Source organism: Ictidomys tridecemlineatus, chromosome 5, assembly GCF_052094955.1.
Source record: "Ictidomys tridecemlineatus isolate mIctTri1 chromosome 5, mIctTri1.hap1, whole genome shotgun sequence".
Classification (NCBI taxonomy): Eukaryota; Metazoa; Chordata; class Mammalia; order Rodentia; family Sciuridae; genus Ictidomys; species Ictidomys tridecemlineatus.
The window spans coordinates 21,472,811-21,495,036 of NC_135481.1; the positions used below are offsets into that span (position 1 = coordinate 21,472,811).

Genomic DNA, 22,226 nt, shown 5'->3' on the forward strand with positions numbered 1-22,226 from the left:
TATAACAAAGAAATAGTACTGGACTCACATTTACTATTTCAAGAACTCTCTTAATAACTAGAAAGAGGACCTTTAGATAGTTCCTCCCGGAGTGTCTGGCCATCGAGTTTCACTCACCTAAGGGTAGAAGGGTTTGAACTTTATTTCCTGAGTTGATGAGTATTTCATGATAAACCAGTTCTGGCCCATTAACTTCATTTCTCAAAACACAGGTTTTCAAAGAGCGTTTCCTGAAGGAGTTGCCACTAAAAAATGGAATGAATTTGACTTGCTCAAATAAAAATGGTCAGAGTAGAACATGGTACGCAATGTTGTTGAATATACTTTGTTCTTTTTTCTTTGTAGGCTTTGTGTGTGTGTGTGTGTGTGTGTGTGTGTGTGTTACTTTTGAAGTAAGAAGAAATGTTTTAAAAATCACAACTAACATGTATCTGATCAGCAGTATAACATCTTATAGCTGTTAAGACGGAATGAAGTGTGAACCTACCTTTCCCTTCTCCCTGTATTTTTTTCTAATTTATCTAGAATATTAAACTGACGAGTGTCAGATATTTTCAAGGAAGATGTCCTCTCCTGCTGAGGATTTAGTGGGGAACAATACAGACTGCCCCTCAGAAGATAATTAGAAGCCATATCTACAGAAATATCAAAGCCTACAGTAGATTTATACAAAACAAATTTGTCCAAACCTGGCACTGGAAGTAACAAACAAGAATCCCATCACCCAGTTCCATATTGTGGATGTGGTCTCATCCAAGGAATGTCTGCAATTCTCATTTCAGTTCTTTTTAATTCAACAAATGTTTACTGAGTGCCTGTTACGTGCTAGATACTGTTCCAGGCACTTGGGATATATCCGAGAACAGAACAAGGATCCTGCGGCGATGGAGCTCATGGTCTGTGGTTTATTACCACTTCCCCTGAATATTGCCTGTGACCTTGGCAAGTCATCACCTGTTTGCACCTCTGTCATTAGCTGCCCATTGAGGGAGTCAGTAGGCCTCTGCTAAGATGTGGATAATGTGCCTGGTATTCTGTAGATGCCAAATAGGACACACACCCCAGCCCATCACCCAAACAGCAGAGAGGATCAGAATTTGCTTTGGTTTTTCTTCCTTTTTTAAAATTTTTTTTTCTTTTCAAACCTGGAGATGGAACTCGGGTCCTCCCACATACTACACAAGCACTGAGGTATATTTCCAGCCCTTTCTAAAAACTTTTATTTTGAGACAGGGTATTGCTAAGTTGTGCAGGCTGACCTTGAACTTGTGATCCTCTTGCCTCAGCCTCCTGAGTAGCTGAGATTACAGGTATGCTCCACTGCACCCTGCTGGAAGTGGATTCTTAACAATAAAGAACAACTGGAAGAGGGTGGAGGCTGCTGAGCACAGCCTCTGCTGCTGGTGGTGTGGGGAGCTGGCCTCTGCTGCTGCTGTGTGCTGGTGGCCGCCTGCTGGTGAGGCCCCTGCCCTTCCTAGTAGCTGCCCACGTCCTCTATGCTGCCTTCTCCGTGGCTGCCTCAGCCAGTGTTTCTGAAGGGCCCTCACCTGGCAACTTGGCCAAGATGTATTTGAAACCCCTCGTGGTCTTGGGCACATTTTGCTTTTAAACCCAGTGGGGCTCAATTCCTAAACAGCTCCAGAGAAGCATGAGGAACTGGTGGAATCCCAGACTGCCCAGTGGATCTGGGTCCAGTGTGGATGTCTGAACTCACACTGTAAATACCTGGTTTCTCTGCCACTATCAGCCAGGCCTGGTTGATGTTCCAGGTGAAGGTGATTGTGGTCCTTTAAGGGGGCCACACAGGTAAGCAGGTGTGTTCCTGCATGAGCAATAGTGGCAGAAACTGCTCTGCCCAGTGGGGTCCCAGTGGCTTGATCCAGAGTCCCTCCCTGAGTACTGTGTGTCCTGTCAAGATTTCTTTGCTATAGGGACTCAGGGCACCGCTGGTGAACTTTTGATCTCAGGAACTTGGGAGCATGCGCTGGCCCAGGAAATGGGTAGCCATTGCTCAGCTCACAGCTGTCACCATCCCAACACGCCCGAGGTGCTGCCACTGCCTTCAGAACTTGTACCTCCCGTGTCAGTGTGAGTAAACAGCCAGATAGGAACATTCACTGGGGTAAACCATAATTAGGTATGTTCTTGAGGTTTTCAGAGCAATTCTTTCATACCTTTGTAAAACTGACAATACATGAATGATAAAATTTCCCCATAGATAGTTCAGCTAATTGCTCCTTCTAGGTAAAGAATGGCCCCGTTTCTTCGTCTGTCTGATGATGACTTTTCATTTTCTGCCATAAATGAACCTAATTTGCAAATGAAAAATTTCACTGAAGCATTGGTTGCCTGCAAGGGAATTAGGGCCCTGAACCTTGGAAGTGTTCAGTAGCATACACACAATTGCATTTTAAACAAAAGAATTATGATCTTAATTCACAGTTAAAGTAACAATTGCTCCTAAGTAGTACTTATTGTTTTAGAAAGTTTAGATGTTCCAATAACAGTAATCAAGAGGAGTTAAGTTCTCTTTAAAGCAAAGCAAATGAGGAGTAATTGTCAAAATTTGCTTAGTATTTCCTGTTTGTAGGATGTAGTTTTTCCTCAGATCACCCCGAATTCCCTTGTGAATACATAGAAGCCCTTCATAGCTTGGTGTCTAGAATAGAAATAGGAATAGCAATTCTTTGTTAGGCCCAGCCTATCAGAGAGAAGACCTGAGTTCCAGTCTGAGTTCCAACAGCTGTTGATTGTGTGATTCCCTTGAAGGTTCTTTGCTTCTAGTATCAGTTTATTCAGTTGCAAAGTCCAATTGAGATGCCAGGCTGTTTCTATGCAGACTGAAATGGTTCTGTATTTTTAAGTGCAACAATAACTTGTGAATGAAAGCCAATGGTGTACCAGGCAATGCCAGGTATGCTCCTTGTGGTTTAGGGCATGTAAAGTCACATATAACTCACACACATGTACTTTAAAATTTAAGAACATCCAGATGAAGTATCCAAGAAGAGATTCTGCAATTACCAGCTCTTTTCTACTCTAGTTAAGAACTTTATTTTATCTATTATTTATTTATTTCAAAGATACTTACATGCTAGACATTGAGGATAAAACTATAAACAAGAAAAATTCCTTGCTCTGATGGAGTTCATCCTTCGGGTAGTGTGAAAGTGGCTGGAAATGGGGGCCCTTAGTTTATCTCTGCAAAGGGGTTTAGGTTTTGTTCCAGGTATGAAGCAATTTATTTTAGTGACCTTGCATGCAGAAAGTCTGTTAAAATGTAGATATTTAACCACTACCCCCATGCTGCTAGTCAGTTTCACCCATCTTTCTGGACCTTGATCTGATCTCACTTCTTCTACAAGCTCCTCCAGTCTTTCCATCTGGATGCCTTTCCTCGACCTCCTTTGCATTTTCCTTTCTATAGCACTTCTCACATTCTGTCTTGCTTTAAAAGTCTTTGTGTTAGCCATTGTAGCATAGGAGCCTCTGAGATGCCAAGACCTTATGTTACCCCCTCCTGCTCTTTTTTTTTTTTCCATCCACTGCTCTGCACATATGCCTTCTACTTGGGAGATGCCTAATAAATATTTATTGAGTTGAAATAACTCAGGTCCATATAGCAGGCTAGCAGAGAAGAGTTTTTCCAAGCATTGCACCCGAGAAAAGCTGATCTGAGAGCACAATGGGAAATGTATCATGAGGACTCATAAAATGGTGGTTATTATTTTGTCTTTAGTTTTCAAGGAATCGCGGGGGTCCCTTACAGATTATTTCATTTAGCAGACAGATTTGATAGCAAGGATTGTTAACCTGGCAACTTTTCAAGTGAAGTTCTATATAAATGGAGGGAATTTTATTCCATTTTCAGAATTATAAAAGTTACCTTCAAAAATGTGAACATTAAACAAAATACAATAAAAAGTGAAATTATGCATCATATACCCAATATTACTTTCTCTTTAGAGGTAACAATTCCTAAATAGTCCTTGTTCATCATTGTTCCAGAATTTTTTCACCTGATAATTCCATTCATCTTTGTCTACGTTGGTTGTGCAGATCAGCCTCATGATGTGCGCATATTACTTACACATTCTTCTGTTCAGGGCTATTTTGATTGTTTCCAGTTTGATCTTTCTTGCTATGTACTTGCGCTCTTTGTAGATATCACCATATCACTCTTAGTGGTTGAATTTACTGGTTAAAAATATGAGTGCATTAGTGCATTCTCCATTGTTTTAAACATACATTTTGACTACTTTTTGGTCCTTGACTTCCATAATTTGCTAGATCACAGATCCATTAGGTGTCACCTGTTCTGTCAAGCCCATTGTCTGGGAAGGGAGGTCTGGCTCTCCACAAGTAATTGTATACAGTGAATGAGGTCTAGACTCAGGCATCTGCAAACTATCATGGTTACTTACAGTGAGAATGATCAGTCAGGTTGGTGGGTGCTGGGCAAGCCTCTGCCAAGGAGAGGCTCAGCTTTAAAAGCAGAGGGGCATCTGGAGAAGGGCATTCTGGGACAAAGAAAAGCACTAGCAATGGTTTGGCGGTTTAGGATATTGAGAGAGGGGGGAAAGAATAACAGGTGAGATTGACAGGGTAGACCAGGAACAAATCACAAAAAACCTTATGTTCTGTGTTAAGAAATTTGTAAGAAAGAGCTCAGAATTTTTCATGAGCTTCTTACACCATTGCATTTAGTGCAGATATGTAAGAGATTGCTGCATATTCAAATTCATGTAACAAAGAACTGTTCTGTTTTAGAAAATAGTTCCCTAGTATTTCAAAGAAATCTTGCCAATGGGCCAGGTTCAGATCAGAGGTGGTGGTGCTTATCCCTGAGACACACCCTGCCTTCTGGTAAGAACATTGTTCTTGCTGCTTCTCTATATCCACCCTTCTCTTCCTCTGGGTGGCTGAGAATCTTTTGTGAATTCTGTAAATAAACAGATCTGGTCCCCACGGATGTCGACCTGGCCACCTTTAGAGTATAAAATCCATTTTAAAAGGAACCAGGAATAGAAAATTAAAAAAAAAAAAAAGAATAGGAAATAGTGCTTAGATGGAATGGTTTATACAGTTAGTGGCTTTAATTTTTATTTCAAGAAAATGTGTAAGGTAAATTCTCCTGTGAAGTGCTTATAGAATTGCTATCCCGTCAGCAAGGAAACCGCAGACCAGGGTATAAGGACTGTGAATTTAAAGCAACCTCGGATTAAATTCCTCAGGTAAGCCTGCTAGTCATGTGTCTCCAGTACATATTTATCCAGATGTCCTTTTGGGATGGGACAGGATTGATTTTTAATGACTCTGAGCCACCTTCCCTTGGCACACAGAAGACTGTTTTGCTGAGTATGGAAGCTCTTTGTGTGAGCCCACGGAGTAGCTGTGCGTAAGGAGGATCAGGCCCTCCCTTCATCCCTGGGAGCCTGCACCAGTCAGTTTCCCCATCTCTGAAATGGGGATTATAACCTCTCTCACAGGGACTTTGTTGTGACTGATAATTTTGTAAGACTATGTTTTTAAGAAAAATATAGATTTATGGTATTAAAATATATGTGTCTAAAATAGCTTTCAGTGCTGTTTGGCTGTCTTTGCCTGATTTTCACTATGCCTGTAAGTGAGATTCAGCATTTTCTTGTTGACTGTGAATTGTTGCCACTAAATGAGCTTGTCAGTCTCTGGTAAAGAACAAAATGTCCTTGGATTTACCCCATGCCACACTGCTTTGAGTACTTATCCCAAAGCACTGGATATGGAATGGACCCAATTCCAAATTTTCTCAAGAAGGCTGCAGCTCTGCAAAGGACAGTGGTACACATAGTCACTCCCACAGTCACAGAGAGGCTTCAGGAGCCTTCAGTGGGCAAGGTGCTGCCCCCACAGAGCCTTGCTGTCCTTATCTGCAGAATCTCAGATTCACCAACAGGAGTTAGTCTCTGGCTAGTCTTCTTTCTCCAACTTGGGGATGAGGTTTGTGGAGTGTCCCCTTTTGGCTCATGATTCATAATTTGGAACCTCCTGGTGATTGTGAAATTAACAGCCTAGAGTAACAAGCCTGATCCTTTGGGGCACACTCATCCTTCTGAGGCCCCAGTCTTTGGTGTGAAAGGTGGGCCAATTCAGAAGTTTCCCTGACTCTTAAGAGAGTAGTTTGTGCCCCTGAGGCTCTGGGGTATTCCTTCAAGTCCTGCATGAGCTGCCTCTCATGGCAAGGAAGGGACAGAAAATAACGGACCAGGGGTCCCCAAGACTCTAACCCACTGTCTCAAACAGGCATCCTTCTTTGTTAACCGATTCGCCTATAGGATTTGGTATGGAATTTTGTTTAAAGAAAGGGTTCTCTTGCTTACAAAATAAAAGCATTTGAGACCTCTAGCTTAAGTATTCTCAGATTTTATATCCTTGCACAACCTTGGCACTGTCTTATCTCATTCTTTGTGAAATTGGAAAATGCATTTGTCACCAGAGGCTCAGCCCCCAGACTGAGTTGATATTTACAAAGTAGCCAGGATTCCTCACATGGGTAGCCACTGACCTTGTTTGGTTGTACACAGTCTTTTTATTATTCGTTTTATATGTGGCTTTTAAAAAAATTATTAGTGCACATTACTGAAAACTCTTTCTTTCCAGGAAAGAAAAGCTCTTTAAAGGCATTATCCTTTTTAAAAAATAAATTATCTTAAAAATATTTTTTTTGGTTATCAAATTCTTATTGTAAGGGTATAAAATACTTTTGTATCTCCTTGCTCCTAATAACCTCTGAAGACAGAGATAAAAACCTCAGTAACTCCCTAGTAATTATGTTGCTGGCCTGCTTTTGTAGGGCATAGGAGATAATGCCCAGGTGATCTGCCTTCTGGCCTGGGCCTGTACCACTTGCTTGGCTGGTGCCCTTCTGAGATCCACACCTGATGGCCACTTAGTGCAAGCCCTTGAGGTCTGTCTTGGGGGAGTTTGCAGTCTAGGATGGTCTCTTATGGCACCAAGTACATTTGTGATGAAAGGAACAAATTATAGGAAAGAAAACTTTTCCTTCTACTTGGGATTTAAGAAAACTACTAATGATGGAAGAATATTGCCCTTTTTTATTGTTGTTCTTTTACCACTTGTAGGATAACTGAGTGTGAGTATTGTGACCTTAGTCGTATGAGAGACATATTAGCCATCACTCAAACCAGAGAACTGAAGAAAATTCAGAAGAGCAGTCCAGGGAAAGGAGGCAAAGTACTGACAGAAAAAGAGAGAGAGAGAGAGAGAGAGAGAGAGAGAGAGAGAGAGAGAGAGAGAGAGAGAGAGAGAGCAGGAAAGTGGATCTGGAGGAGAGGAGGGTGTCATCATTCACCGACACCATCACCTAGGTTCCCCTGGAGTTTACCAGGAGAGCGGAACCATGGAGAGCCCCCAGATCTCCAGAATGAATTCCCTTAGCACATTGCTTCAAAACCTCAGATGGTATCTGTTGACGGGAGGGGACTGAGTTTTGTGGTTAGTACTTACCATTCTTTGTCGGATGCCAATACCACCCAGGGCAGTGCATAACATTTTAATTTCCTCATAAAATGTGCTTTTATTTCCTTTTGCAATATGTAAGCCCATCAGATTGTAGAGATTTAAGTGAGTGGGGAGTGTTATTTAACTGGAATCTCATAGAAGACCCACCCAGTGATCATTTTCATTCATATTTTCCCATTTTTTTGGCAGCAATAATGTAGTATTTCTATTTTTCATTTTTATGTAGTCTTATGGGGCATATTCTTTGTGGGTTTAGATTCCAGAGTAGCATATCTGATTTATACTTGATAAAGCAGTGTTTGCCAAGTAATTTTGCTGAAAAGCAGCCACTTAGACAGAAAGGGAAGAACCTACTATAAAAAGAACAGAGCATATTATGAAGCTGCTCTGTAGTTCATTGGGACTGAGAAATGTTGGTTACAAGAGGTCTAGAGACTAAAAGTTTGCTTGATTCAACTCAAGTTGAAATTTTATTTCACATTTTTTGACAGTATCCCAGTCTTTAAGTTAAATGAGTTTCATATTTGCTTATCACCAGGATCTTTGGTTATTTCTTCCCTGTAGGAACAGTTACACAAAACTAAACAATATAGATGACTATACATTTATTGTAACCATGGAAACCACTGTTGATGATTTATTAAGCATTCTTTTTCCTGATTCCAAACAATACATTGTGTTGGTCCAAGTTCCCTGGAGGATTGGTTTTGTCCTTATCTATAGTCCAATGTTAGCTTTATTTATATCTTGGTTTGTTCAATTGTTTGACAATGGCATTGGCTTCTTAAAACACGAAAGCCAGGTTTATGGCCACCAGCAAGTTTTTAAAAATGTTTTTAAAATTGTTTCAGAGTGTTTAGATGACATAATATATGCCATTGCAGAACAAATCAGGAAAAATTTGAACCTAACTTTATCTTTTCTATTGGATATGGCTATATAGTACTTAGTTTCCAGTAACGGATGGATAGAGAATTACTTCACATTCTTAGGCACCTCTTGTCATTCAGCACTGGTGTGTTCATTCTGCTTTTCCTGAAGTAATTCTTGTTATGTGAAGTTGCTTGTGGATTTGCTGGGAAATTGTGCAGATGCTTCCTTTGTTAATCTATTACAATATCAGACTGAAGACGTTGGTGGGATAAACTATTCTGGCCTAGGACCCTCCTGCCAGGGAGCCTCGTAGTATCTTTTGCTGGAGTCGCATAGCAGAGTGCTGTTTCTGGAAAGTGGAAGTTTTTGTGTGCCAAGCCCCAGAGCACACTGGGTTTCCTGCATTAGACAAGCACTTGAATCAGGCTCCGGCGGTGGCAGTGTAGCAGCGCTGATGGACGCCCATTTTGATGGCAATTTGGCAGGGAGTCAAACTTTGGCCCTAAAGCAGAGGTGGTGCAATTAGACAGCTGAGATGCATTCTCTAAACACACACTTTTAATTGATTTCAGCTTGTTCAGTTCACAAAGATAGAGCTCTGACACACAGCAGCCTTCTTAGAGGGGCTTATTTTTACTTTTCCTTTATTCAGCAGCGTAATTCAACAGCAACAGAAGCAACAATAATGCAGAGCTCTAAAGAGCGTGTATTTGGCATGGCTTGGATACAAAAAGTATTATTAAGAACTAATGAGTGAGATAGTTAGATGTTAACCGGAAAAGCATTAATGAGCAGAAGAGAATTCTGGCATAAACATCTGTTTCTGAAGCAGATGTTACCTTGTAAATTTGCTGAAGAAAAAAGCCTGTGTAAATGGAACAGTGGACTTTTTTAGGTAGTAGGAGGAACAGATAGAGATTATGAGGCTTTCAGATCCTCTTTTCAGCTCTTCTGAGACTCACAAATGACTATGTGTTCAGGCAGTGAATTTTGAGGGGTCTTTGGGGGTGGCCAGAGGTATCAGGCAGAGGTGAGTGACAATGGCAGATCACCCAGCTTGACTGGATGACATGGTAGCTGGAGGCTCCTGGTTCCTGCTTCACAGGGAGAGATTTGGGATTCTCATTAACTAAATGGCTGTCTCTTATCTCATCTTGTCTAGAGCTCCATAATTATTTCAGTATACGTGGACTATGGCTGCCATACTCTTCCAGGGATAGAGATTAAGATCTGTTCTGCCCCTACAAAATCACCTACCCTTGGGTTGACTTATTGGATAGTTTACTTTACGTAGATGACTGAAGGGCTAATAATGAGTTAACAGCCACTTGTTCTCAGGTTAACACAACGAGTACATGTTAGCAGCTTTCAGTCTTCTGTTCAAAGGTGATAAGATATGGGGTAATCTACAATAGAGGCTGGAGTATGTATTTTTTAGAGCCCTCAAATGATACAGTGTTGGTGACTGCCTCATTCATCTTTGCAGAGGAACAACTCCATTTGGGCTATTTTCACCTAATATCATAGAACAAGCTTAGAGTAAGAAGGAAGAATTAGATCTGTCTAATTGATCCAAACCCCTTAGTGAACATATGAAGTCTTGAAGGTAATTTTCCCAGGATGACCCAGTGACCCGTATAAGGGTCAGTCTCTAGGACCTGGGTCAGGGCCTGAGCTCCTGGACAGGTGCTGTTTCCATTTCACCATTCTAGGGCAGAAGTCTTCCATCCTTCTGTTGCAAGGACAAGAATGCAGAGTCCTCTTAAAGGGAATGTCTCTTGGAAAAGACTCTGCATCTGTCCTACGGGGTGCAAGTTAGAAGTGGGGTCTAACAGTGAATTCTAGCTCCCAGGTTATATAACTCAGTATGGCCCTTGCATGGCTCATTTGTTTCATTCCATCCACCCTCAAAGTGGCCATTGGCATGGTTCTGGGGAATGTTTGACCATCCATTCTTGGAACACTGTATCTACCAACATCTCCATGAGATAGTGATTTCCCAAGGGTATACTTGGAGTTCAGTCCTTATCATTACTGGGTTGGGCAGCAGAGGAACCCAGCAAACCAATCCTAGGACCTAGGGCCTGTAGTGAGTGATTTTGCTACAGCTGGACAGGTCTCTCCTGTACCACACACACACAAAAGGGTTGCTGTGAATCCTGAGGCTACATCAGAACTATCTTCCTTAACCCCAGGGGTTTATTTCTGGAAACCAAGTCATTGGGTAGAGATCCCCAATGAGGGCCTACAGAAAGGTATTCTTTCCATCTTGCATCAAGTTGCACAAAGGTGTAGGTCTCAACCACACAGATGAGATGATTTCCTTCTCTTTCTGGTGTGTGTGTGTGTGTGTGTGTGTGTGTGTGTGTGTGTGTATGTATGTGTGCCTCTGTGTATTGTTCATCTATGCAAAAGTAAGGGACAAAGCCACAGGATGATTCCCCAAGTTAGCAAGGTCTGTGTGATTCTATCAATATCTCTGTCCTGATGAACTAAGGCAGGCCCTAGCACAGAGTGGCCACTAATCTTTGACTTCTTCCAGACTGTGGGGATTTTCACATAATCACTAGGGACTTTTTTGTCCCTCAAAGAACGACTGGAAAAGCTCTTGCTAACAGAAAATTCTAAATTAATTCCTTTCGTTAAGCTTGTGGGGCTGACTCATGTCTCTTGAAGGAATTTTTGCATCTGTTGTGTAGTTCCTGGCATGTCAGAAGTGGATTTTGTGTCCCTTCTGTTGTGTGGGGGTGTGTGTGTCACACATCCCTAGGGGTACTAGGGACACATGAGGTGAAGAGAGCTTGTGTGGGGTTCAGACCTTGGAGAAGATGTGAATTGTATGTGTGATTCGTCGTTTGCATGGCTGAATCTTTTCATCTCTTTCACCTGCGCGATAAGAACACGCAGAAATGGGAGGGTAGAGGCTTTTCTGTGGCTTTAGGGTTCTCTAGTAAATGATTTCTTCCTCCCTCATTAGTCAGTGCTGGTGGAAGAAGCTGTAGATAGAATTCTTAAAAAACAAATATTCTGAATAGAATGGGTCTTTTCCCTCCCTGATAGCTTTGTGATTACTTTACCAATTTACTAGCTTATTTTGCTCTCTGGACTCTGCTGTTACCTGCCTTCATCCTCATGTTGACCCTGAGAGGTACTTGTTACTAAGGAGGAAACTCTGGGATTTGTGGAGATTTAGCAAGTTACTCAAGGTCAAATTACCGGTAGGTGACCGAACCAGAATTTAAACTAAGATCTACCTCCTCCCAAGCCCATATGCTTTCTACACTGTATAGTTGTGTCACCCAGCCCTGCCACCAGGTGCTTCATCAATACCAAGTTATGCCTTCTAGAGCAAATCCTCCTATTTCTTTCTACTCTGTCTTTGCCTATACATTTCCTTACATGAACAGCACACACACACACACACACACACACACACACAGGCATATGCACATAGAGACAGACACATACATCTTTCTTTGCTTATGTGCCTTGTACTAATCTTTCAAGATGTGGTTCAGACATGAGCTCCTGCAAGCACACTTCTGTGGACTCTTTGTCTTTGCCCCTGTCTGATAGGACTGGTGACCAGCTGTTATAGCACTTACCATGTCACAGTATGTGGCCTGTCACTCTGGACAACTTGCAAGTACCTTGAGGTCAAGGACCTTGTTTCAGTGCCATCCTCGAACCTGGCACATTGAGGCCTTGGGACTCTCTGCAGATCTGAATTGAACCAAGTCTGTAGTATGATTTCAGACCCGTGTGACTTTGAAAATACAGATAACTGGAACTTTAGGAGTGGACACAGGCTGAGCTCTGAGCAGGTCTAGAAATGGCTTGCCAACAGAAGACATCTGTGTGTCTCCACTTTTCAAGCACTGTGACAATCTCCACAAGCAAAAGGTTTGAAGAACTATAACATTTATAGCTCCCTGGCCATAAATTCACTGCAGAGCACATAAAAAATGCCATTCCCACAGGGTTATGGCAGAGATTCAGTATTGCAAACATCTGCATGTGAGCAGTAAAGCTAACCTCTGGTGTGCCGTGCTCGACTGTTCCCGACATATATTAACATTAGTGACAATTGAATGTGATTATCTGGGATGGCATTTTATCTGCCAATGGCAGACTTATGGCTTCTAAAGACCCCATTTGCCCCCTTTCTCATATGTTGTTTGTATATGATTCAAGTCACATGAAGGAATTCATGATTACTGTGGCCCTGCTTTTATTTTTTGGTGGAAATAGGGTGTATATAAATTTTCAGTACTTGAATTGATTTTTGCACTTTTGATAAAATGGGCTCTCAAAAGTTTGTTAAATTCAGCTGAATGAATTGCAAAGTATTATTATTTTATATTTGAAGATCCTACTGAGAGCCAGGAAGAAAGAATAGATTTTGACATTGGCTGATAGGATTTTGATCCAACAGGTTTATAATTAATTTACATGGTACTTATTTGGAGAATACATGTTACATATCACACATCAAGGTTTAAATTGTTGCCATTATTTTCTTTCTACTACTTAAACAAGGACTTGGCAAGGTTTTTCTTTAAGGGATTAGATAATAAATATTTTAGGTTTTCCAAGGTATAGGCTTTCTCTAGCAACTATTCAACTCAACTCCACCATTATAGAGCAGAAGTACCCTACACAGTAAACAAATGAGCATGAATGGTTCCAATAAACCTTTATTTACAAAAATTGGCATCAGGCTGTAGGTTACTAACCTTTGGCTTAAACAAATTCAGGTGTTTCAAGCTATGGGGGAAATTTAGAAAAAAAATAGTTTCTAAAAGAACTATTGGCTCCCATTCCATTTGGTAATTTTGAAACTGGCTATATGAAATTTTAAATTATAGGATAACATTTAATTCAATGTTTTATTCTTTATTCTAGCACAATGGTTCTTAATATTATTGATTTTCATTCATCTAATGACTATAAAGCATTTCTAATGTTGGTGACTCACTATGGCATAAATCTTCAAAGAGGGAATGGGACTGAGAAACACTGGTCAAGTAATGCTTACTGTTGGTTATTTTATTTAATTTTTTAACACTTATGTCTTTAACACTTATTACGTTTTAGCATGAGTTTGTACATTCATATAAGTAAAATTCAGATGGGCAAAAATATTTAGGCTTCTGAAACCAGAAGCTTAAAATCATAATTCCTTCTCAGACATAATCCTCCATCCCCAGAGCAGCACTTCCTGTCTCTCACACCAGACTGCATAACTCTGTGAGAGTGGACCTGTGCAGGAATTTGCAAATATTTGATTGGTGATATTCAGATTGCCCAATGGCAGAAAGTTTTCTGCTTTTGCAGCCCAAAAAGGATTATAGAGCTAGGAGTAAGGTAAATATCTAAGGGTGCCCATGATAATACTTCTTTTTCCTCCTGCTTTGGAGTTATTTTTTGTGCTCTTTAAACAGTACACAAGACTAACAAATTCACATTGCACCGTTCTAGGTGACTTACGCAATTGGCAAAGGAGGACCAGAATAGCACCTAGGCAAGTGAAGCTTGTGGAATTTATTCTTATTCCTACTTTGCTTTGCTGAGATGTTTCTCTTATAATTCCAAATGCCCTTTCAGCTCAAGCAACTGCTGGAAAATTAGAGTTAAGCCAGTCGCTCTTCCCGCCCATATTTTTGCTGCTTCACTTTGCAATAAGTTAGCAGAAGATGGGGGTAAGAGAAAAAGAGTGTAAATGTGAAAGAGCCCTATGACTTTTGTAACTCTTTGCGGAGTGTTTCATATAGTCAGGGCCAAATTGTTGTGAGTGCTTATGTCCCACGCTATGGATAGAGCAGTAGACTATTAGAGGTGAAAGATACCTTGGACAGCCAGTTACTATGGCATGTACCTATAATCCCAGCAACTTGGGAGGCTGAAGCAGGAGAATCTGAAGTTCAAAGTGCATCTCAGCAATTTAGCAAACCCTGGCTCAAAATAAAAAAATAAAAATGGCTGGGAATCTGGCTCACTGGTTAAGTGCCCCTGGTTTCAATCTTAGACTAGTGGTTCTCAAAGTGTGGTCTTCAGACCTATAGCATCATCATTGCCAAGGGAGTATATTAGAGATATAAATTCCCAGGCTTTCCAATCAATCTACTGAAATAGAATATTTCCTGGTGGGCCTAGGAATCTGCCTGAATAAGGTCTCCAGATGATCACTGTGCACAGTAAAATTTGAGAAGCAATATTTGATTAATTATCCAGTTGGACCTGTCTAGTTCATTTTTTATGATTGTGGAGATTGAGGACAAGAGAGGGCAGGTGAAATAGCTTTGCTGGAGAAGGGGACCCAGATCTCTGATTCCCAGAACAAAACTCTGTTACCCACAGTGCCAATGTGGGTGGACTGTGGGAAAGTCGTGTCTTGTCTTGAAAAGAAGGACGACTTGGGTCCAGTGTGTGCATATTCTGGGGTCAGAGGAGAGATGGAACTCTTGATCTCTCCTCCTACCCTGGGCAGCCTCTCTCCATTTATAAGGCCTGTGACCCTGCTGTCCAACTTCCTCTTGAAGAATCTCCCTAGAACATACTTGGCTGAGTTTAGCAAAATGAGAGGAGGGGGGGGAGAGACAGGAGGAGAATGGGCTCCCCCTTATCATGTCTGTGCAATCATGGGGATTACAGCTGAGGATTAAGAGTCACTTGGGGATAATTCAGCTAGGCTGGAGAGGGGAAAACACACAAACACACAGGCACGTGCACACGCAGGCACACACAACATAAACAGATTGCTTAAACTCATGGCAGAAAACAAACAGCACGGGAGAATAAGGGGGGATGGGTGGAACCAAAAGGGCCTGAATTTTGAATAGGTATATAGGTTCCAGAATGATCTGTTTCCTAAACACTTTTGGTGAAGTTGTATACACAGTGACTGGAGCGGAGCAGCTGCTTCCCCAACTCTGTGCATTGCTCTGTTTCAGAACTCATAGCATCCCTCTCCTCCAGGCATCTGTTCCTGAGAACACTTGAAGGTTCTGCCAAGAGAACTCAAATTGGCAATAGAATGCCTGAAATTTAGAAAATGAGAGAGAGAGAGAGAGAGAGAGAGAGAGAGAGAGAGAGAGAGAGAGAGAGATACTCCTTAGAATCTAAGAAGATTCAGCAAGTCCCAGAGGAAAGGGTTAGCTATTTCTGTGAGCATAGATGACTTGAAAAAGGTCAAATATTAAATGACCCATCTCTTATGGTCAGCCTTGAGCTTAAACAGGAATCCTCAGCTAGTTAGTAGGTGGCTTTTCCAGGAAAGAGGAAGCAAGCTGCTCTCTCTTCTGGAAGGAGTGTGGGGGTCAGGACCTAGGGTGTTTTCCCCCTGGCTTTCCAGTGGATGTCCAGGTTGATGGGCTTTCTTACAAGCATAGCTTAATAAAGTCTAGAAGAATCTCATGCTTTTCTAATGCATCCAGAAAGGGCTAAATAGACCAGAGGACTTTAAAGTAGAGAAAGGAAATAATTTGTCTGCCATCACTGAGAAGCTTGACAGGAAACTCAAGTGAGGGAAGTGGCACAGAGGATGCATCGGCTGTGGGAAAACTCCCTTCATGTCACACAGTGACCTCTGCAAAAAGGAGCCTCTCTCCCACTTCTACCCAGTCAAGTCCTGGGTGGCAAAAGTTGGTCCAACCAGGAAGGGGTGGAAACAGAGCCCCAGGCTTTCGACCATGGGGCCTCAGGGTCTGTGTAGGTATTTCTTAATATTGTGAGAGACTCTGAGTTATCCCTCATTCTTGCATGCTCCCTCCATTTGTTCCTCATGCCTGTAACCTTGATCATCAACAGAGGTCTATGTATTCCTGTCTTCTATTTGTCTCATATGCATAATGAGGCCGCCTGTTTTCTTTTCCCGGGGAAGAGCCATCCCATCAGGGAGAGGGTGCCTGGAGAGGTGGGTGGAAGTGTGAGCTGAGGGGGCTATTTTCCCTCTTCTAATTTTCCCCGTTAGTGCGAGAGAACTACAGAATCCTTTTCCAGATGAATAAACACTGCAACAGATGTGGTGTCGGCAACAGTGTGTTCTGGGGTTATTTAGGTCTGTTTAAATTGGGCTTTTCCTGCACCAAAGGATTTTGCGAAATATGTTAGGCTTTTGAACACAGAGAGATTTCCAGCTTCAGGTTTGTAGGGACTAAAAATTAATTACCCCATTCTAGTAAGTCAGTGGGTATTGAGGTTTTATGTCAGGAACTACCACCTCATGCCCAAATGACCTAAAGGAACAAGTCTCCACTTTTCTGATACCTCCCAGAACAAGGAACTGGACATTTTACAATCTTAATCTTCTGCTTTGAATTCTATCTAGCATTTTAAGAACATGGTCCCTGTGAGTGAAGCCCACAGGACCCATTCAAAGGCTCTCGAGGTGGGAAGGAAAGCCTCAGGGATGGAACATCCGTCCTGCCTGCCTATTGTGAAGGTTGAGAGGAAAATTCTGCAGCGAACAGTCAGGTGCAACCCTCTTCTGCCAGAAACAGCTTTCATAATAATTCCACACTTTTTGAGAGGGATGCTTTTGTGGTCTCAGAGGCTGGCTCATGTGGAAAGCTGAAAAGGAAGGTTTTGTTTAGCATGGAGCACTGAGTGAGGAATCAGGAGCCCTTCCGTCTCAGCCTGGTTCTGTCACCCTGTCTGTCATCTGTGGGGGCTCATCTAGCCTGTCTCTCTCTACCTCCCCTTTCTCATCAAATGAGTGGGTTGGACTAAAATCAGATGCTTTCTAAGCTTCTCTTATTGACAATAGTTACCAGTACTTTGATTCAATACTAAATTGGCAAAATAAGTGGTCTTTTACCCTTTCTTTGGGAATCTTAGAATGGCCATAAAAAAACCTAAAGAAATAATTAATAAAGGTTTATTTATAAATATGTCTTAACATTTTAAAAATATGTTGATAACAGCACTTTCCCTGAAAGAACAACCCATTGCCCTCTTGTTCCCATGAGGAAATCGGAAGACCTCAGGTACTATTAAGAAGTACAGCAACTTTGCTGAAGTCTGTTACATGTGATGGTCACAGCAAACCTGTGATGTGATTGGCATTCTCCCTCTGTGTGGGCAATGATTAGGAAGTGGTAAAACTGTAACCCTAAATAGGGGTTTGCTAGCTCTCAGTTTTCTAGAATTTCTGTTATTATACCTAAAGCCAGTTCTAACTAATTAATGATTGTATATCCTGGTTATTCTAATCATCAAGTAGGTTTTCAGTGCCAGCTATAGTTTTCTTTGAAAAGCAAAAGATAATGAAGGATGTGTATAATATACACTGAGAAATGATTACTCAAATAAGACCAGTTGTATTGAACAATCTGAATAAATACACACACACACATATGTCCCAGGTTCATAAACAATTTTTAAAATGACTGACTCACCCTCCTTCCTTTTACTAAGCGGTATCTAGTTCATTTCCCTCTTCCAAATATAAACCCCTAAAGGTTAGGAGTACTCTTATATTTAAGGCAATAAGGAACAGACGAAGGTAGCCTTTTCAGGTATTCTCATGTCATCAGGGAAGCTCTCCAAGGGAGTGAGGATAAAGTGGCCCAGTGCCCTCAGGCCTTTAGAAAACATCTCATGGGGTCACTGCTTTGATTCCCAGTCGTGCCGGAGGTAACAGATATGAGGCTCTCCATGGTGCTTACCAGAAATATGTGTGGACTGTGGGACAGAACAAGGGGCTTTGAAGATTGGAGAATTTGTCGGCCCTGTGACTGTTCAGTTTATTGCTTTCTTCCTGTGCAAAATGTCTGCAGACCCAGAGGGAGAGGCACTGGCCAGACAGTGAGTCAAATGACAAGTTGACAAAATGGTTGTAATTCTAGAAGCTGCTGTCCCATCCCTGTCTCTTTATGTAGAGGTGGGGATGAAACCAAAATCTGAAACAGCTCCCAGGAGAGCAAGAAGATATTGTTACTAATGGTTGGACTGACCTGAATTCTTCCCACACTTATTTATGCCAAACGATGTAAGCATCTGAGTTGCGTCCACATTCACACCCACAGCTAGCAAAGGCAATCTTATTGAGAGGGAAACACAGCCGTGCCATGTAAAGCACTCTGCACCACGGTGTGTGGGAGAGGCAACTGATGTTGTGGTAGAAAGACTTCAGCATGATGCTGTAGCCATCTCTGCTTCTTACCTAGAGATTTTGTGACAGCAGGCACAAGATGGGCCAGCAGAATTTGATGCTGCATTTCAGCCATGCCTTTGTTCACTAAGGGCAGATTTATGCAGTTTTAGATACAGTTTCTATTTGCATTCATCCATTCATCTTCTGAACAAATGGTTATGGGACACCTGACACCTGCTGCTGTCCACTGTTTTACTCAGAGTTGGGGACAGAGTACTAACACAAGGCCCTACCCTGGAGATTCTTACTCTCTGGTAGGGAATATAGGCAAGAAATTAGGGACTCTTTAAGGTGATTGACAAGTGCTGAGATATAGGCAAGCCTAGGTGCTATGGTGATCAGGTAAGGGTTGCAGGGAGAAGTGCAAATGGAGGTTTTGATGCAGCTGAAGGAGGAGTAAAGGCTAACCAGGAGAGGTTTGCAAAGGTAGTAGGCAAGAGAGAGGCTTAATTAAGGAAAGAGTTCAAAGTCCTGAACAAGAGAGAAGCAGTGCTAGCCAGCCAACTTCCTTTTGTCCCACACCATTCTAGGTCCTCGACAATAATGATCCAGCCTACATGCTGCATACATGTTGGCCTCTTTCTATCCATGATGTGCTCACTCCTCCCGCCTGTTCAAAGTATTGTTGTCTCTACCTGTCAATATGGAAACTGAGCCCTCAAGGTTTTAAATGACTTGTCATGGTTATACACTAAAAAAAGCAATACAGCCAGATTTCAAACCAAGTCTGATTCAAAACATGAGCTTTTCAGCACCTTCATCCAGAAGTGCCCAGGCCAGCAAGAGTAAAGCTCATGGGACCAGATCAGCACATGTTATGCCTTCTCATCAAGTATGCTAACTGAAGCACTACTCTCCCTCTCTTCCTTTTTACTATCCTTCTCACAAGAGCTTATAAGAAATTTTAAAATGACATTGAAATTCTGTACTTTTTAATGTAATTCAGAAACTGGGTAAGTCAATCAGGAGATGGACTAGTCAATGTTTACATCAACTACTAACAAGCACTTGTAATCCTTGTCTGCTGCTTAATTATACAGGTGGGGTTTTAATTGTTGCCATCCATGAAATAAAGCCAGGGTATTGTTATGGAAAAGTTTATGAACTTGATGAACAGCATAGAACTGCATCTAAGATCTAGCAATGATAAATCACTTAAGTCTTTTTAATTGATCCATCAATGATATCACCAGTATGAATTTATATTTAATTGTTTTTTATAGTGATTACCTTTAATATGCAGAATGTTAAGACAATGACAAATGAATTGGTGATGCCCAGAACATATATAAAATATTTAGTAGTATGGTCCTGGATTAGAATTAGTTGTGTGTGTGTGTGGGGGGGGTGTAGTGTGTGTGTGTGTGGGGGGGTGTGTGTGTGTAGTGTGTGTGTGTTTGTGTGTAATTAACTAGGAGAAGGATGGTATTAAACCCATATATTGGTTCATAAGTGGATCTTGGCCAAGTGGAGCCAGGAAGGCAAAGTTGGAAGCATGTGGACTTTCTAATTTAATCACTTGTACCCACCAGTTGTGGAAACTTTGGCAAGTTACTCAATCTTATGGACTCTAAATTCCCTTGTCTGTTAAAGGAGGATAAAAGAGCTCACCTGGTAGAGTTGTTACAAAGTTTTCCAATAGTACACTAATAACAATTACCTCATTGCCAAGCATTTGTAGACATTCAAACCCCTTTGTAACCATCACCTTGGCTTCTGCAATCTGTTTATTCTTGCACTGTATCACTTATCCCTCTGTAAAATGGGGATTGTGATAGGGTCTACCCTGCAGTTCTTATTGCAGGAGAATATCTGTTTAAATCCCTTCATGTAGACTTATAAGTACTCAGTAGATGCAAATTATGATCAGCTGCTTTTATCTTATCATTGGGTCATTGCTTCCCTAGGAAGTAGTATTGGGCTTTTCCTAGTACAAGACCAATTGTTCTTGTCACCAAGGCTTTCTCTGAAAGCAAGGTTGCTATTTAGCGCTGTTGAGGACATGAGAGAGTCATTCTGTGAAAGACTGAAGACAGGAGTGGAGCCCTCACCTTCCCCTCCCCTGGTGCAAGGATGTAGAGCAGTCTGTCAGGGTGGGTCTGCTGTGAGGGCACAGGAATGAAGAACTCCCTGCACAGGATAGTGCAGACATCTAAGGGAGGAAGGGTCCTCTGGGTGGAGTGGGATGGGAGGCTTAGACAAGTGCCAGGCATTGATTTTTCTTTCAGAGACCTAACAGCACAGAGAAGTAAAAAGGTACATTTCTCAAAGGAAGACTTTTCTTGGAAGGCCTGAATCTTTCTTAGGTAAACAGGGAGAGAAATATTTACAAAAGGCTTATAACTGGCAATCGGCTTTCAGTGTGGGAATCCCTTTTTCAGTCCCTGAAGCCAGTGCTGGAGATGGCCATGGCTTTGGGTGGAATGACCAGTGAACCAGGAAGTCCTGGCAAGGCTGTTCCTGCCTCCTCTTCGTGTCTCTAGCCTTTTCTAGGTACACACAATCTAGATGGAAGAAAATGGTTCGGAGTTCTTGAGGCATAGGGCATCTTTTTACATGGTTGTAGCAGGATGTTAAATGGCATAAGAATAAATTCAGAATCCTTGGGTTTCCTTACACAGTGTCTTTTTCATCAGGAACCTGAATCTGCCACAGCATCCAAAATGTTGAATCCTTCTAAATGGATTTCTATTCCTTCTCCCATTCAGGTTGTTCTTCCTTTTACCACTCTCGGCTCTCCCCATGTCCCTAATAGTATACCCCCCTCAATCATACCTGGTATCATCTACAATTAAAGATTAACTTCCACTGCGGACAATATCTCCAGCTGTGCTTTAAGCAGACCTCACTCCACTAAACAGTGTCCTGTGCCTGCTGATCCCACTGCAGTGTTCTCTCTGCTTAAGACATTGCTTCAACAAAATCTGTTTTAGTGTTTTCCTTGCTTCTCCATGCTGAATTACAGTCACAGTCAACGGCCCACTTGTGTGCAGTTCAAGAAGCAATTAAGGGCTTTTTGCTTTGAACAAGCAAGGGAGGGGGTAGAGTGAAAAATGATCATTATCCTGATGATTCCTCTGCTTAGCTGAACAGTTCAGGGATCTTTGATACCATGAGTCACCCACATTTAAACGGGTTTCTGAAACTGCCTTCTGCAGCTATGCCCGCCTGTCAGAGCCACTGGACGGCAGTTCAAGGACTCACTTGTGCCCTTAGGTTGGAGCAGCCCAATCTGACTTTAGAATTGTGATTAAATACAGCCGTAACATCTGCACAGTGATCCATGGCAGAATGATGGTATCTCTGAAAATTAAAAAGTGGAAACTTCCGAGACCTCCCAAGGAAACTTGCAGTCTCTATTGTAAGCCTTTTGTCTTATGCTATGGGATTTATCATAATTTGATGATGGTGGCCTTATCTTCCTATGCGTGGCCACATGAATCCTGTCTGCCTTCAGCTTCTGTGTTCCTAGAGGGCAGGCACTTTTATCTCACTTATACCACTGGGTCTAAGGCAGAACTGGTGATAGAAACTGCTTAAATATTTTTGTTGAGATATCAAGGGACACCTTCCTTAATGTTTGCTCAATAAATACACCTGCTCCTTGTAGAGCAATAAGCAAGGCTCTGAGAAGAGACAAGTCACTGTAGATGATTGGTTCTCCAAGTGTGGACAT

At 41.8% G+C, this 22,226-nt stretch overlaps 1 protein-coding gene across 1 annotated transcript in view; it reads left to right on the forward strand.

Moving 5' to 3' along the window:
* The window catches only part of Rora (RAR related orphan receptor A), a 671,520-nt gene that overhangs the window by 120,922 nt on the left and 528,372 nt on the right, over window positions 1–22,226 (forward strand). The window lies entirely within an intron of this gene.